The sequence below is a fragment of the Apodemus sylvaticus genome, chromosome 6 (assembly GCF_947179515.1).
Source record: "Apodemus sylvaticus chromosome 6, mApoSyl1.1, whole genome shotgun sequence".
In the NCBI taxonomy this organism is placed as follows: domain Eukaryota; kingdom Metazoa; phylum Chordata; class Mammalia; order Rodentia; family Muridae; genus Apodemus; species Apodemus sylvaticus.
The window spans coordinates 11,494,084-11,507,721 of NC_067477.1; the positions used below are offsets into that span (position 1 = coordinate 11,494,084).

Genomic DNA, 13,638 nt, shown 5'->3' on the forward strand with positions numbered 1-13,638 from the left:
GAATGATAAATCATGCTCATCCTTTTGGCTCATTAGCATATGTATCCTGACAATACCCCAGAAAGTCCTTCCTCCTTCACCCTGAACCGTTCTAAGGGGTTCTAGCAAAAGTGTTTAGAGAAAATCTCAGATGCCAGGTAGAGGAAGGACTTCCTTCAAAGCACCTGCAAGAGCAGCAGGAACAACGGACCACCGCCACTGCCTGTTTCCAACGGAATGTCTCTGCAGCCTCCTCACCGAGGCCATCTTTTTAATTCCAAAAAGAATGGATAGCATCCAAGAAAAATAATTGGTCTTCTTTTTCCCTCACAGAAAAATTCACATGAATGTCTTGCTTAAAAAATACTGGAATTCTCCCTGGCCAGATTTTTGATTTTCCGACTTCTGCATTGTGACAGCTGGAACAGATGGTGTCTAGGTGAGACACCTTAATCTTAAACCTTGTCCCTGATAAGGTCTGATTTCAAACAGTGAGGCTGGACCCCAAGGTCTGCCAGGATGCATCACCAGACCCTACACACTGGGTTTTCTGACTCCTGTGATAAATTTCCCAGTTTTCAATTTGCTCTGGCCAGAGAATTTTCACCTTCAGACTAGTTCTTAATATTTAAGATGTCACAATATGGCGAAAAGGGAAACATTTCCTCTCCTTTGAGTAAAGGATGGCTGTACACTATTTTGCTAGACACCCTACAATGATGCAGTATTTTCAACAGGCCATTTTCTAAGATCTGAAAATCACCAGAAGGTTTTAAAACCCAACTGAGGGTCTGCCTGAGCATGTCTACATATAAGCATTTTACACACAACACTAAACAGCATTTCTAAAAATTTCACTTGTGCATCTAGTCACAAAAATGCTACCAAAAAATTATGGCTTCTCTTCAGTTGTATGCCGTGAATGTAAATTAAGATGACAATACAACACTCGATAAACCCTTTAAGACTCCACAAAAAAAAAAGAGCATACTTACAAATGTGTGTCTTTGTAACACACACACACACACACACACACACCCTTCTATTTCATTCTTAAAACTGAGTCGAAGCTCAGTACAAAAGCCGTGAAAATAAAATCAGTTCCTTCAACCGATCATTAATCTGAACGCTTCTTCGATTTCAGAGCACGTCCACAGCACTTCACCCATTTACATGTTGTTGCCGTTTTAAATTAAAGGTAAAGAATTTTTTCCACGCAGAATTCTCTCTAAAGGTCTAATCCTGATACCCGCGTCCCCAACCGGTGGTGATGACAGTGTGGAAACGTGGCGAAACGTACATGAGCCATAGCCTGGCGCCTCCAGACCCTGCAAGCCCCGCGGCAAGGATCGTTTTAATGGCTCTCCCGTGGGGAGCCCACTCTGACCTTTGGTGTTAATCGAAGGTGGAAGGTGTGCATTCGGCCCCAGCTGGATCCCAGAACCGCCTGCCTTCCAGCCTCTCTGCAGCTCTCCGACTATGAATCAGTCATTCATCTGCAGAGCAATGACTCAGTATAAACTTTTAAATAATGGCTCAAAAACCCACCTCCACCAGCCAGGGCGAGCACGCTCGTCTATGCGGGCACCCTGACTCCGTCGTTCCGCACCGCGCCAAAGCCCCGGGCCTCGGAGATGCTGACGGCTCAGCACCCCTCGGGGCGAGCACCCAAGGGCTCGAGGCCTGCCTGCCCCGTCTGTCTAAAGCGCCGGCGCCTCGGGCCCGGAGCCGGCCGCACACACAAAGTTTCCAAAGTTGGGGCGGCGGGCGGGCCGCACCGCAGACGGTGAGGCGGCCGGGCCTGGCAGCGGAGGACCCGCCGGGCCCGGGGCCGCCGCCGGGATGGAGCCGCCCGCCGCCCCGCCGCCCCGCCGCCCCGGCCCGCGACCTTACCCCGAGGCCCGCCCGTTCGGCCGGCTCAGGGGCGCCGCGCGCATCCTCCGCCGCCTTCTGCAGCGTCCAGCTCCCCGGGCAGCCCCATGTCGGGGGGCGGGGAAGGGCCGGCGGCCGCCGCCGCCGCCGCCGCCGGCTGGAAAGTCCCTGCTGGGCTGCAACCCGGCTCGCGCACGCGGCGGCCGCCGGCCGCGCCGCCTCACGCACCCTCGCGCTGGCACTTCCTCTCGCGCGCTGGAAATCCCCGCGGGCCGCCGGGGCGCGCGCCCCAGCGCGCCCGCCCCCGCCGCCCGCGCGCGCCTGCCAACCCCCCCCCCCCATCCCCCTCGGCTGGCGCGCGCGCACGCCCGCGCCCGCGCCCGTTGCTAGGGACCCTCAGCCCCGCGCTCGCCGCCGGCCTTAGCAACGGCGGCGCGCGCCCCCAGGCCCTCAGGGCCCCGGCCCCTCCGCAAGCGCGCGCGTGCGCCCTCGCGCCCCGCCCGCGTCCCGGTCTTTCCGGGTCAAAAAGCCAGCCGAGCAGAGTGAGTTCCTCGCGTTGCCACCTCGACGGGTGGCCCAACCGTCTCGCCTACTCAGGCACTCGCGTCCTTGCACTTGTAGAAGACATTCACTCGCGGGCACCCACTGACACGCGTGCAGAGTTGGTTCCTAGTGTCTCCTGTCCAAGAACACACATCTTCACCGACAGAGCTCCCAGGCAGCCAGGTCTCACCCACAGATAGTCCCCACATTCGCACACAGACATGCCACCTCCATGCATGTCCTTCGCATGCTCACAGGCTGGCCTGGCACCATCTGACCCAGCCCTAGGGGTTTAGCAGAGTTCCTCCTCGGCTTCCTACATACCCACCCAAAGTGGGTCTGCCCTGTGTGGACAGGGTGACCAATTTGTCCTGGGCACTTCTCTAGATCAGGGACACCCATTTCTCCGGCGGCTTCATCTTGCTGTCTCATGGTCACCAAGGGGTCCCAGGGCCCCACCAGATGTCCCTATTGCCATGGCAAGATGGGAGCCAATGGGGATCTCTCCTTACAAAGTTCGGGCACTGACCAAAGAGGCCGTGATCGTTTCCAAATCAGCTGGAAACTCACACTTCCCTTCTCAAGAAAGTTTGTCGGATCCCTAGGCTGAAGCTGAGACCAGTGTGACCAGGAAGTCCAGCATCTTCTTGTCTAGCTTAACTCGTGGAATGTTCTAGAAGCCTAGATAGTGTGACAAGACATCTCTGAATGCAGTAGCCCAGCAGGTGCCTGTACCAGGCCTTGCTAGCCAGGCTCAGCTAGGCCAGTGGCGCCCCCATCTGGGACACAAGGCCACAGTTCAGAGTCAGGTCAGTTCCAGGGTTCCCCGAGGCCACAGTTTTAGAATGACAGTCCCACCTCTGAGGACTCTGGAGCTCACTATTAACCCCTTTCCCCTCGTGGGTGTCTTTGATGGCCCGGAATGCCCAGAGTGCCCGTACCTTCTACACCCGTGCTCTGAGGCATCTACTATTCGACCCCAGCTCTGCCCAGGGCGCCTTTCTCCTCTTGCCTTTCACTGTCTGCACAAGAGAACTGCCCAGATCCAGAAAGGCTCCCTTCTCTAGGCTGCACTATTTGGCTTCTTTTCAAATAAGCCACCAGGCAGAAGGTACAAAGACCTGAGCGTGGGGCTTCCTACGGCTGCTTGGCTCCTTTTATTCTCTGCCAACGCGCTAGTAAACCTTCTTCAGAATGAGTAGGTTGAGTCCATCCGCGTGGAGCTCTCTGCGGGTGAGACCAACTTCTGCTCGTCTCTCTCCCCACCCCGAGCCCTTCTTCAGCCATTCAGCAGCTCCAGACATCCTGCTTTGGGGGGCAGAGAGGGGCAGTATAAAGAAGTTTGCCCCGATCGGGGCCAGGGCTTTGGGGGCGGGTGCTCTGGCCACCGCAGCGCCAGTTGCTGGGCAGAAGTGATGAGCAGTACGGAGAACCAATCAGAGGGCTCTGCTCTGGGCATTTCAAAAGCAAAGCTGGCTGTTCCCTATGGCAACGCTGAACAACACGCCGACACTGTTTCTGGACAAAGAAATTTCTCTCAGGAATTTATGTGGCCTCACACGTTCAGCTTGCTGCATTTTAGGATGCATGCAGATCTCGTGATGACTCACCGAAGTGCAACTGTCCAGAAAGCCGCTCCCATCTGTTGTGCTAAGAGGAAAAGTATTCATCGCACGGTGTCAGGGGCTTCAGGCCTGTGAACAGGTGTCATCAGGCCCCTCCCAGTGCCTCAAATGACAGCTCTAGGAGCAGAAGCCACCGGCCCCTGCAAGGCAGATGTGTGCTGAAGTGAGTTGACATTTTGCTCACTAAAGCATTAAATTCTAGCCAAGGAGAGACACACAGCAAAATTATAATTTCAGTAAGAGTTCCCAGCAAGTAGCTTTCAAACCTGTTGAATACATGTAACACACACGCCCACATACACATCAATACTTAATCCCAAACTTGCAATGATTTTAGTTACTTATGTATCCAGTGTGCGTGTGTGTGTGTGTGTGTGTGTGTGTGTGTGTGTACACTTGCACGTGTGGAAACACATGCCATGATTAAGTATGGAGGTCAGAGGACAAAAGTCAGTTCTCTCCTTCCACCATGTGGGTCGCTGGGATGGAAAGGATTGCCCAGCTTGGCAGCAATCCTCCTTACCTACTGAGCCAGCTTGCTGGCCCCATCTAGTTATTCATTGTAATACAGAGTTCCACTATGTAGGCCAGGACAGCCTCAACTTGAAATTCTCCTACCTCGCCTTCCCAAGTGCTAGGGTGACAGGCAAATTCCACTGTTCCATTGCAAGCTTGGGTCTTTCTGGAGTTCTCTCTCTGTCTCTGTCTCTGTCTCTCTCTCTCTCTCTCTTCTATAACCAAGACTGGCCTCAGGCTCACTATGTAGCTTCTAATACTTATTTTTATTATACTTTTTATTTATTTTTATTTTATTTAACACTTGCGGAGGACCAGAGTCAATTCTTTTCTTCCACCATGTAAGACCTGGAGAGCAAATTCAAGTCAAAAGGCCTGAGAGCAAGTGCCTTTACCACTAAGCTAGCTCAGCTCCCAAATTTATTTTTATCTTTTATTTATCTATCTATCTATTTATTTATTTATTTATTTTAATGCTGACCATGACTCTCTAAACTTACTAGAGATTCATGGCCACAAGTCCAAAACAACATTCTTTGACTAAAAGATGCTGATGGTGGTGGAGGGGTCCCAGCTTTGAGGTGACACTGCACCCCGTCCCTGCCCAGTCCTGTCCCTCAGTGGACCCTTGCACAGAAGAGTCACACTAACAGAGAAGTGAGCTACAGGTCAGGACAGTTCACACAGGAGACAGAGGGAAGCCTTGAAGTGAGAGAGCACATTTCTGGGTCTGTATGTGATGCTGAGGAGATGAGGGAGGAGATGTAGGAGGTCGGAAAATGGGCCACATATAAAGTTCCAGTTTTTTCTCATCTCTGTAGGCCAATCAGGACACAAAAGTGTCCTTATTTTAAGGGGTCCACCCCAGGATTCTTGTGTGCACACATGCACATACCATCTGTGCTTTCTCAAGCACTTGCCTGAAATTGTACAAGGGAAAGAGAGTCCTGAAATGGTCTGTCTCCACCTGGTAGTTTTGACTCAGCCCTTAGACCTTCCTTTGTCTTTAACATCTCCTGAAGATACAACCCACTCCGCCACTCTTCCAAGAAAAAGAGATCTTCATGGGAAGCAGGGGCATTATTTGCAAGCCCCACACAGCAAATCCCAGGAGGCAAATGGCCACGCAGATTGATCGATCTCTGCCTTCCTTAAGATCCCAGAGGCCCACCTTCCCTCGATGCTGGTTGGTCCCCTCCCCAAGCCACAGGCTCAAGCTGGTGCCTTTGATTTTCCCCAAGCCCTTAGCAAACAAAAGCCAATGGCTGCTGAAGCCATCCTGTAGAGGGCAGAGCTCCTCCCACACAGCAGCAGCCAAGGAAGTAAGGTGGGTGGGGCTACTCCATCCACAGTGAGCCGGGGGAGGGGGGAGGAGAAAAAAATGTCTAGAAATTGCAAGAATCATTCTAATCCTAGGCACTGCAAGGTTCTGTCTTCCTGAAAACACTGGGAAACGGCATGCTTCCTCATCTTTCAAATGTGAACGCCACATGTCTGCAGAGGGAAGAACTTTCTCCCATCTCGGCTCTTCTCCTACTGTAGTCTGCCTAGATCTGCGAGCGAGCGAGCTGCACCCCTACTCAGCCCTGCTAGCTCAAAGCCAAGGACATTCCTTGAGCTTACCATATAGTGGGTACAAACGGAAATAAACCAACCACGGGTTGATCTATAGCATGAGAAACTGAGGGAAGGCAAGGGAGAGGAAGCCTGAACAAGGTTCGGGGAAAGGCAGATTAAGAGGAGGCAGAATTTGGACCTGAAGGAAAAGGGACAAGATACCATGTGGACTGTGGCATGAAAAGCAAAGACCTTGAGGTCAGCGAGCACTCAGAGAGGCCAGTGTGACTACAGCCAGGAGTGAGGGAAACTCCAGGGAAGAGGAGGGGAGGCGCCCAGACCCCTGCAGGTTTGATTTCCATCTGGTACAGGATTCCAGGTTTAAATAACAGCTTGTAGCCCATTAACTCAGACTCCCCCCCCCCCCCGCCCCCATTCAATAAATACACACAGCAAATTGGAACAACAATGACACATTATCTAACTCTGTCACAAGAAGTCAGCTCTGGAAACTGCAGGGCAGAGGAGCTGCACACAGACACGGGTATGGCCCCGCATCTAGAGCCTTCAGGAAGGAGGCAAATTCTTCTCAACAGCAATAGGCATCTAGGACTCATCTCTACACTGGAAACCCTGAGGCCCTTCCTCTAAACCAGGGGAAAGGGGATGAAGTCGTGCTTTGCCTGAGAGGTGACCTGGTGGACTTCTGGAACTCACAGTGGATGCCCAGTGGTAGACCTTGACCACCTATTTTGTGTGGTGTTTTGTGTATGGTTTTGGTTTTGGTGCTAAGATCAAACCCAAGGCTTTGTGCATGCTAGGTATGCATGTTATGTGCCATAGAGACCTCTGTGCCAGCTTAAAAGGAGGCTACCTCAGAGCTGGAAGAGGAAGAAACCATCGCTAGGGATCTGAGAGTCCTGAACACAGGGCCCACGAGCCAAACAAGTCTGCCACGGCCCTCTGCCGGGCAGCCTTTGCCTTCAGTAGCCACAGTGGCCAGCTTGTGGTCCCCCTCAAGTCTACCTGGCACGACCCAAGCTGACTGGCACCTCAGAGCCTTTCCCCCAGGTTGTACCTCTGACTCAGTGTCTTCATGCCTTCAGCATGTGGAATGTGTCACAGCACACAGCACACATGTGGAGGGCATGGGGCAGTTTTCGAGGATCGGTTCTTGCTTTGCAGCTTGTGGAGCTAGGACCTTACAATGCTGCCTCTGCCCTCCACACTCTAGGAGCGCTGGCGTGCCAGCGGTCACTCGGTCTGCCTTCTGCCTTCCATCTTGCCAAGGGGCGCTGGGATGGGATTACAGCATTTGGCTTGGTGGGTCCCTGACTGGCTGAGCTCTCTTGCTGGACAGGGTGGTCCTCCAGAGCGGAACCTGATCTTGCTTTCCTGACACTCCAGCAGTGTAATGCTGGGATTACAGGTTTTTGCAAAGACCATGTTTCTCTTCCTAAAGCCTCCCAGAACATTTCAGTGAAGCGTTTTCTTTAAAAGGTGGACATAGCCAGAGGTTATACAAAGGTAGTGCACACCTTCAATCCCAGCACTCAGAAGGTAGAGTCAGGCCGATCTCCGAGTTCGAGGCCAGCCTGGTCTACAGATGGAGTTTTAGGACAGCCAGAACCACACAAAGAAACCCTGCCAAGAGAGAGAGACAGAGAGACAGAGAGATGCTAATCATTTTTTTGTCAACTGAGCAAAGGAGTCTCAGTTGAGGAAGTAGCTCCATCGGACTAGCCAGCAAGTGTGTCTGTGAGGTATTTTCTTGACTCCTGATGACATGAGAGGACACAGCCCACTAAGGGTAGCGGGACACGTCAGCAGCATTGTCCCACAGTCTCTGCTTCAGTCAGCTCCTGCTTCTAAGGGTCTCTGAGCTCCTGTCCTGACTTCCCTTTGCCACGACGATGGAAAAGTGGAAGCCAAATAAACCCTCTCCTCTCCTCTCCTCTCCCACATGGTTTCCGTCCCTGTTCAAACGCAGTGACAGAGAAGCGAATTAGGAATGGAACAGAAGAGCAGGACTGAGAAAGCAGAAGTCAGCTAATGAGTAACTGTGAGATCTTAGGAAGGCACTGATCGCCCCGGCCCGGGTTTCCCCTCTTGCACAGCGGAAATATGCCAGTGAGCCCCACCCTGCCCCTTGGGAGCTGTGAGGGGAAGCCCTCGCTGGTAAAGACCCTGCAGCCACCATGCTTATCTCTAGCAGGCCTGCACTGGGGACGCTAGAATCTAAACAGTGCCCTGTTACTTGGGAAGGGACCAGCCTGGTTTCCCTAGGTGGGAGGGATGGTGGTAACTCCAGGCCAGCAGGATCAGTTGATGTAAACAAAAATTACAGCTGTCTTGAAATGACGGAGGCAGCCCTGGGGTGTGGCATGAGCTTTCTCACCCTTTGCCCTGCTACTCTGACTGATCTGTGCCACCTGTTCACTCAAGAGCACCTTCTGAAAAACCTCTGCTCCACAGGCCTCAGCTCAGCTCTCAGCGCTCAGAGACAGGAAGGCGTCGGAACTGTCCCAGCCCCTTACCATCTATACAATGTTTTCCAAACTATCCAAAGGCTTCAGTTAGCTAAGTGGGTGTGACCAGCATCTTTAGGAAGAGGAGGAGGAGGAAGAGGAGGAAGAGGAGGTGGAGCGTGTACTCTAGTACTCCAGGAAGAACTAGAAGCTTTGGTCCAGCATGAGTCTGTTTATGCAGCCAACTGAGGTGGGAATGAGGTCTGTGAAATCATGACGTTTAAAAGCTCACACCGAAGCCACTTGCACATGCCTTTAATCTCAGGACCCAGGAGGCAGAAGCAAGAAGATCTCTGTGAGTTTGAGGCCAACCTGGTCTACAGAACAAATTCCAGGACAGCCAAGGATATACAGGAAAAACCCTGTCTCAAGAACAGACAAACAAACAAACAAACAAACCAAAACCCCACATCTGCTAATGGTTCTTCCCACGAGCACTGGAAAATAGAAGGTCATTGGCCCTGAACTGACACACCACACAGGTAGGAATTAGGGGGTTGTCACATTCAAAATTAAATGAAAGACTCAGGGATATGACTCGGGGGTTAAAGGGATTTGTCCCTAAGATTAAAGATCAGTGTTAAATTCTGAAGATCCACATAGTTCTAAATTCAATCTCCTCCACAGAGTATACACGTACACATGCACACACACACACACACACACACACACACACACACACAAATGTAATAGAAAAACAAATGTCAGAGGCTGGGAGAAGGTTCAGTCAGTAGAGTGCTTTCAATCAAGCATGAGGACTTGAGTTTGGACACCCAGCACCAACATATTCAGGGGCTGCAGTGCGTGCCGTGCCTGACATCCGAAAACTGAGGAAACAGAGACAAGGAGGCTCCCTGGGGGCTCCCTGGTCTGCCAGTCTAGCTGAATGAGCAAGCTCTGGGCTCAGAGGGACAGATTATCTCAATAATTGAGGAAGATACTCAATATTGATCCCTGTCCCCACGTGCGCATGTACAAGAAAATCCACATGTGCCATATATCGCAAAAAAAAAAACAAAAAAAAAACTAAGTAAATAAATAAGACAACTCGCTTCTGTGTTCCAGGACAGAGGATCTAAGGCCCATTTCACTATTGTCTCAAGAAAGCCAAGGTCTTGAAAGCCAGGAGCAGGAAGCTGCTGTTACCATCCACAGTGGAAAGTCCTGGGTGCCCCTCAGAATATTTGGCTGAGTGGACTGTACGTGAAAAAGCCAGCGGGTAGAAGAGGGGTCGCCACCCACACCAAAGTTCTCCTGATCAGGGTGCACAGCGGAGCCCTTCCTTCAGGAGGCTCTGCTCTGCCCAGACTGGGCTCTGAGATGATACCAGTCACTTGAGTGGATGCGGCTAGCACAGGTGTTCCTGGAGTTTCTTTGAGAATAAAGGGTCAGTCCATGTTCTATTGCAAAGAACACACCATAGATTATAAAAGTTGTTGGGTTTTTTAAGATTTATTTATTATTATATGTAAGTACACTGTAGCTGTCTTCAGACACACCAGAAGAGTGCATCAGATCTCATTAGGGATGGTTATGAGCCACCATGTGGTTGTTGGGATTTGAACTCGGACCTTCGGAAGAGCAGTCAGTGCTCTTAACCGCTGTGCCATCTCCCCAGCCCCTAGAAGTTTTACCATAAAGAGGTTTATCCTGGATCCCCACTCTGGAGGTGTGAGGTTGAAGGGCCACATCTAGTGTTGACTTTGCTCCCCGAGTCCCACAGTGTCAAAAGGCAATGCGTGGCTACAGCCAGGAGACTTGCACACCCCTTCCGGTCTCCTTCCTCTCATGAGGCTAGCAGCCGATGACCTCACCCTTGTCCCTCCCAAATACATCCCACGACACACACAGATGGGTCATTTCTACCCTCTTAAGTTTTTAAAACCTTGGCAGGCCTGAGATCTCCCTAGCTGGTCCTGGCGGCCCTGTCAGGCGCTCTCTCTCTCTCTCTCTCTCTCTCTCTCTCTCTCTCTCTCTGCCTATTGCCTATCTATTTCCAGTACTTTCTGGGGCTGGGATTCAGACCACAACATCCACTGCTCACTTCCCATCAGAGAACCTTCTTGTAGTAGATGCTTATTAACAAGAGATCCAGGGGGACAGAGAGATGGTCCAGCGGCTAAGAGCACTGGCTGTTCTTCGAGAGGTCCTGAGTTCAATTCCCAGCAACCACATGGTGGCTCACAACCATCTGTAATGTGGGATCGGATGCCCTCTTCTGGTGTGTCTGAAGACAGCTGCCGTGTACAAATGTACAATGAATGAATGAATGAATGAATGAATGAATGAAAATAAATAATAAATAATTCTTTTTAAAAACATTGGACTGGTGACATGGCTCAGTGGATAAGAGCACTGACTTCTCTTCCAAAAGTTCTAAGTTCAAATCCCAGCAACCACATGGTAGCTCATAACTATCCGTAATGAGATCTGATGCCTTTTTCTAGGGCATTTGAAAACAGCTACAGTGTACTTACATATAATAAATAAATAAATATTTAAAAAATAATTTTAAAAAAGCATCAAAAACAAGAGATTCACAGCTGGGCAATGTATGGAGTGAGACACTTTGGGGCATTCCGCCTCAGTGGGCTGTCTTTATCAAAGCCCTCCCTCAAGGCTCAGGGGTCGATGTGGAAGAGGAGGTGAAGAGACCGTAAGAGCCAGAGGTTGTGAAGGACACCAGGGGAACAATGTCTTCCAGATACAACAGGGCTCACAGAATTATGAACTCACAGACGGTGACAGAATACACAAGTCCTATACAGATCAAGCCAGACTGGCCACAATGTGCCACCCTTATCCAAGAAGCTATTGACACCCACTGGCAAGGGGAAAATCAGTTTTCTCCACTGGAGTTTCACTGGGCCTAACAGCCACATTCTGTAGTAGGACCAGGGCCCAGGAAGAGTCGGCCAGCACAAAACAGAGGCCATAATTTTTTGGTACAACGTTTTGTTTTGTTGTTTGTAATTTTTTTAAATTTTCCTTTTTTAGTTTATCTGTATTGGTTTTATTTATTTTATATTGTCTTTCTATTTTTGTTGAAAGAAAAGAAAAAAACATGAAGTTAGGTGGGTGGGGAGGTGGGGAGGAACTGAGAGGAGCTGGGAGAAGAAATGGAATAAGATGAAGATATATAAAAATTCTCACTAGGTCAGCCAGAGCTGTGCAGAAAGACCCTGTCCCACAAACTGTTAACCGAAAGTTTAATTTATGTAAATGGGTGTGTTGCCTGCATAGACACCTGTGTACCACATGTATGCAGTGCCTGGGGAGGCCAGAAGAGGGCGTTGAATCCCTTGGAACTGGAGTTCCAGAAGACTGGGAGCTTCCATGTGGGTGCTGGGAATCCAAATCAGGTCCTCAAAGGGCAGCCAGCACTCTTAAATGCTGAGCCTTCTGGCCAACTTCTGGTCCCATCTTCTTACTACGCCACAGGACACAAATCCCTGCAGGACACCCATAGCAGCCGTAGCTGCACAACATGTCTTGCATTATCATGGCCACCGACCATCACCTTAAGAGGTGACTTATGGAGATTTTGAAGTTGGGGATGGGGCCTTTGGCCTCAGTCAAGTGTAGTAGATAGAAAGGAACCCAAGAGCCAAGTCTGGTGGCCCACACCTGTAATCCCACTGCCTGAGAGACTGAAGTAAGGAGATCTGGTCAATCTGGGCTATGAAAGAAATCTGGCCAACAAAGAAAGAGGGTAGGGGAGATGGCTTGGTAGGTACAGTATGAACCTCATGTATTCTATCTGATGTGATGGTGTCCGTTGGCATCCTAGAGCTTCTACAGAGCCCAGAGGTGACAGGGCTGGATGTAGCCTGGAGCAGGCCGAGCAAGGACAGGAACAGGAGAGACTTCTACCTGGTGAAAGAGGACAGACTCCTGAGAGTTACCCTCTGACCTTCCACACGTGTGGCAGCACTCACGCACCTGCCCACACACATGCACAACAGTAAGAAGGGAAGGAGGGAGGGGGAAATGGAGGGAAGAAAGGGAGAAAGAGAAAGACAGTTAAAGGTCAGGTTTCTCTTTGGTTCTGTATTGTCCCCATTCAAAAGACACTCTTAGAAGCCAGGTTGTCTTCTGCCTTAGCTCCTGAAACTTGTGAACCGTAATAAATAATCTCAGTGGCAACTAGAATCCCAAGGTGCTGCAGTTCTCTGGACCCAGGGTCTGCAGAAGCTGCGCGTGTCGGACTCTCCAGCTGTGGTGACATTGGTCTGTAGGAACTCCAGGTTCATGACCCTTCCAGAGCTGAGGCGTGTGGTTTCCAATGTGGGATCTAAAAAAATGGCCCAAAGGGCTGGGTCCTCCTCTTCTCTGTCTTGGTTGCAAAGGCAAAATCCAGGAGCCCAAAAGGCAGACCTGGGGAAGAGCTACCTCAGGGGGTTACCAGCCGAGGAGAGGCCCTCCAGGTACCCCCTGGTAAGTTAATCCAGGAAATGGCTTTTTCTCTCTTGCTATTTCTTTTTGAGTATATGGCAAGCTTAAAATTTTCCTCAAGGATAGTTGAAGAACCAAACTTAGGGGATCTAACTCAGCTTGGCGAGTTTGCTGCTGGGACAGGCACTTTGTTCTGTCTCTAAATATAAAGACTTTACCATCTGGCCTCAGACCCATGGCCTCCATGACAGGATGTCACAGGTCTCTAGGCCTCCTCCTCAATATCCTCTATCCAGTCTCCAGGGAAATTACGCCATGGGAAATGAATGGGACATAATATCACCTATGACTCTTTGAGACATTTATTCATAGTATCCATATGTTGGAAAGACCTAGTGTTCTGGGTCCTCTCTCTAATGACATGGGAATACTCTGGTTCCCCAAAGATGAAAAACAAAAGTTAGGATAAGATTTAAGAAAATGCCTTTCATTTTCTCTCCATATTTAAGAACAATACTTTACTTTAAAATCTATCAAAACTGGGTCTGGGGAAATGGGTCGGAAGAGCACTGGCTGGTCTTCCAGAGGACCAGGGTTAGATTTTCAGTGCCCACACAGCTCAG

The 13,638-nt window shown here is 50.5% G+C and overlaps 1 protein-coding gene across 5 annotated transcripts in view; it reads right to left on the reverse strand.

Moving 5' to 3' along the window:
• Nucleotides 1-3,357, reverse strand: part of Traf3 (TNF receptor associated factor 3) — a 100,091-nt gene extending 96,734 nt beyond the window's left edge. For 2 of the 5 annotated variants that reach the window (XM_052184992.1, XM_052184984.1), the window contains exons 1-2: nucleotides 1,873-2,059; nucleotides 1,367-1,475 (exon numbers count right to left, since the gene is read on the reverse strand). The gene's annotated coding sequence lies outside the window, so the exon portion shown is untranslated. Of the gene's footprint in view, nucleotides 1-1,366; nucleotides 1,476-1,527; nucleotides 1,806-1,872; nucleotides 2,060-3,335 lie in introns of those variants that run through there. The other 3 variants (XM_052184991.1, XM_052184985.1, XM_052184987.1) reach the window with 3 other exon arrangements.
• Nucleotides 3,358-13,638: the final 10,281 nt, after the last annotated feature.